Source organism: Microcebus murinus, chromosome 13 (genome assembly GCF_040939455.1).
Source record: "Microcebus murinus isolate Inina chromosome 13, M.murinus_Inina_mat1.0, whole genome shotgun sequence".
Classification (NCBI taxonomy): domain Eukaryota; kingdom Metazoa; phylum Chordata; class Mammalia; order Primates; family Cheirogaleidae; genus Microcebus; species Microcebus murinus.
Window position 1 is genome coordinate 72,306,803 of NC_134116.1, and position 3,797 is coordinate 72,310,599.

The window sequence follows — 3,797 nt, forward strand, 5'->3', positions numbered from 1 at the left end:
TGGTGAGAGGAAGAGGCAGAGGAAAATGAAGGAAGGTTGTGCTTATTGTAGGAGCACAGCCCTTAATCAAAGCCTCATCTGGCTGTGGAGTCGGGGCTGTGAGAGCCTGAGTGTGTATTTCCTGTTAGTGTCCCGGCGTCCCTCTCTCTACGTACTCCTGAGCAGTACGACTATTGGGCTTGTCCCTTATGAATGCCTTTAGCTAATGGTCACATTCTCATTTGCATGATGAAATATGCACTGAATGCAATGCCATAAAATGTTACTGTCCTTGTCTCTCCCTGCACTTCCATTATGCTAGAATCTTCCTGCCTCTGGCTCTCCCCACAGGGCACCCCTTGGAGTTCTAGTCCACCTGGGAACAGCCAGAGGCCTAGAGAGAGCAGAGCTGCCCTGGGATCAGAGGTGAACACGCATCTCCTGCTGTCCAGAGACCTGCCCGGCCAGGCCTGGGAAATCAAGCTTAATGACCAAAGAAGAATCACTCCTGCCCCTTTTTCCCTTCGCTGTAACTCTCTGCCCCCCAGCCCTGTGTCTGTGGCAAATGCTCAATAAACATTTCTGGCTCAGGCTGCTAATAAATGATTCTTGAAAGAGCAAATAAATCTGGCTGTTCCGACTGCTGTCCTTGATTAGCTAATTAGTGCATGAGTCAGACGGAGCCAAAGGTGACAGCACTGTGAATGTGGATTTGCGACGTTTTCACACACAGGAGGAGCTGGGCGCTTTCTGCCCACCCTGACGCCGCAGCTCGCTTCCCCCTGAGCTGTGAACCTCTTGTCACGGATGATTTGAGTCACACCCAGCAAAAGGCTGCAGGGGACCTGTGGCTCAACAGCTCCGCATTGGAATTACAAAACGAGTCCAGCTGTCAGTAAGATCATATCCAGCGCGACATGCAAATAAGCCTGCCCCACGGAGAGGTTCTAGCAAAATCACGTGGGCCACAATCAGAGATGCCCACCTGTGCCCCAGTGGGTGGCTCTTCTCCTAAAGGTGGAACTCTCTGTTCTAGGTATCTGTATTTCTCCGCCCCCTGCAGCTGGCCGGTGCCCACACGCAGTGGCTCTCCATCCTCATCACTGGGTGGCCCCAGGGGACACGCACCCACTGGGCCTCAGGCCAAGCAGCTGATGCCTTTTTATTTTAATCCACTATGCCCTTCTCATTGTGCCGCAGTGCCCTAAAGAAAAATAATTATGAGATACGGTCACAGCTACCAGTTTAATTGGGAAAACAAGAAGAATTCATGAACTGTCAGAGAGAGAAAGACAAGAGGCAATGTTTAATTAATTGCTAAACGTTGCGGCACAGAGTCAGCCGGCTGTGGGGAATCAAGGAGACGGAGATAAGAATGGACAGACTCGGCTCACTCGACCTTCGCATGCGCTGTTCCCTCTGCCTGGCATGCTTGCCCCGTCTCACCACCTAGTTAACTCCTGTCTTCCTCAGGGTCAATGTCCACTTCCTCAAGGGGCCTCCTCTAGTCCTCCATGGGTTTCTTTTTTTTCTCCCGTAGACTTTGGCACAATTTGTATTGATTTACTTCATGCTACCGGTTTGCTTTCTCTCTCCTCCTGCTGGCCTGAGCAAGGACAGGAAAGCAAGGATATGTCTGTCCGTTTTGCTCATTGCTGGACTTCGGACCCTCAGCACAGAGCCCAGCACATGGCAGGTGCTCCAGCGAGCTCCGTCACTGGTGCAGGCGAGGAAGCTGGAGCTGGGCCTTGGAGAAAGGACAGCTTTGGACGGCAGACGCGGGAAAAGGCAGAGAGTCTGCTCCAGGGTCTTTCGCGAAGCTGCGATCAAGGTGCCAGCCGGCACTGCGTGTTCATCTGAAGGTTCAACTGGGGATGAGTTAGCTTCCAAGCTCACCCGTGTGGTCATCAAGATCCAATTCCTCATGAGCCGCTGCACTGAGGATCCCAGTTCCTTGCAGACTCTTGACAGAGGCCACCCTCAGTCCCTTGCCATGTAGGCCCCTGCATCGTGGCAGCTGGCTGCACCAAAGCATGTGAGCCCAGGAAGCAACAGAAAGAGTCTGCAGCAAGCGGGAAGTCACACTCTTTTGTGAGCTAATTAATCGTGGAAGTTACCTCCCTCAGTGTTGCCACATTATATTTGTTAGAAGCAAGCTACCCAAGTGCAGTAGACTCACACAAGGTTGCCAATATCAGGAAGCAGGAATCACTGGCATCCCTCTTAGAGGCTGCCAGCCACAGGGTACTTGGAAATGCAGAATTGAAGTTTGGGAGCAAACAAGGAGCCATCTAAATATAGATGTGGGTTAAGATCATCAAAGGAAAGAGTATTTCATTTATGTATTTGTTATACACAGAGAGACAGAGAGATTGAATAGCCCTTTTCCAAAATACTTGGCACCAGAAGTATTTCCGATTTCAGATTTGTTGGGGGGGAGGGAGTGTATTTTTGGAATATTTGCATATGCATGATGAGATATCTTGGGGGCGGACCCAAGTCTAAACATAAAATTTATGTTTCATATACACCTTATACACATGGGCCGAGGGCAATTTTATACAATATTTTTAATAACATATGTATGAAACAAAGTTTGTGTTAAGTACTTATGAGTGGAAATTTCCACTTGTGGCATCATGTTGGAACTCAAAAAGGTTTTGGAATTTGGAGTCTTTTGGATTTCAGGTGTTCAGATTAGGGATACTCAGCCTGCGTGTGTATATCCACAGCAGGGCGTGGAGGATCAGTCACATTCAAAAAAAAAAAAAAATCAAAGGGGTAGGGAAACCTATGAAATGGAGAAACTAAAGGGTAACTCAACAAGTCAAAGACCTTCCCTTTCTTCAAAACTGGGAGGAAAGTCATCTCCTCCAGGGAGCCCTTTAGACTGACTGACCCCACTTAATCTTCCACTAGGCATCCACTCAAAAGGGAACAAGAGTCTATGTGCAAAGGCCACCAAAGCGAGAGGGATCTAACAGGGTCTCTAAGAAGCTTAGAAGTTAGGGGGTTAAGACAAATTCATACATAACTGTTTTTAAGATGAAAAGTAATAGTGGCCTGAGGGTTGTACACAGAAGAAGAGATGCGCATCACAGAATGTCATGGTGGGAGACTCTGCTTCCCCCCGGAAACTAGACTGAGGTACCTAACAGGCTGGTCTCTAATTATTTTTTGTTTTGGGATTTTTTTTTAGACTATTACAGGCTACAGGAGTTTTGGTTACTTAATTTGCTCTTGTACAGTTTGAGTCAAAGTTGTAAGTGTGCCCTTCACCCAAATAGCATGCATTGTACCAGTTAGGGGTGAATTTACCCTTCTCTTACCCACCCACCTACTTGATTTCCGTTGAGTTTTACTTCCATGTGTACACATACATGTTGATTGAGTCGTTCTAATTAAAAACATGGAATGCTTCATGAATTTGCATGTCATCCTTGCACAGGGGCCATGTTAATTGGCCCTGTATTGTTCCAATTTTAGTGTGTGTGCTGCCGAAGCGAGCACTGGTCTCTAACTGTTGACGGTTGTTAATGGGCAGCTTAGGGCTGGGGTCCCAGGACACCGGGCCTGACTCCGGTCTGTCTCCCCAGCCGAGTCATGTAGCCAAGTGAAAGCAGGACCCCACATTTTCTAGACCTTTCCTGCATTACTGGAAGGCCCCAAAGTGTCTCGCACTCCTCCACTCTCTGGAACTGGCTGCTGAAGGCAAAATTTCCTCTCCAGTGGTCAAGCTCGAAGAAACCCAGACACAGAAGACCACCTGAGAGTAACTACAGCATTCGAAATACGCTTTCAATATTTGCAAATCATTC

At 48.2% G+C, this 3,797-nt stretch overlaps 1 non-coding gene across 1 annotated transcript; it reads right to left on the reverse strand.

Annotated features, from left to right (window-relative positions):
• Positions 1-3,382: 3,382 nt before the first annotated feature.
• LOC142875291 (U6 spliceosomal RNA) lies at positions 3,383-3,489 on the reverse strand. Its single transcript, XR_012922686.1, has one exon. It is a non-coding gene; the product is annotated as a U6 spliceosomal RNA (small nuclear RNA).
• Between the last annotated feature and the right edge of the window lie 308 nt (positions 3,490-3,797).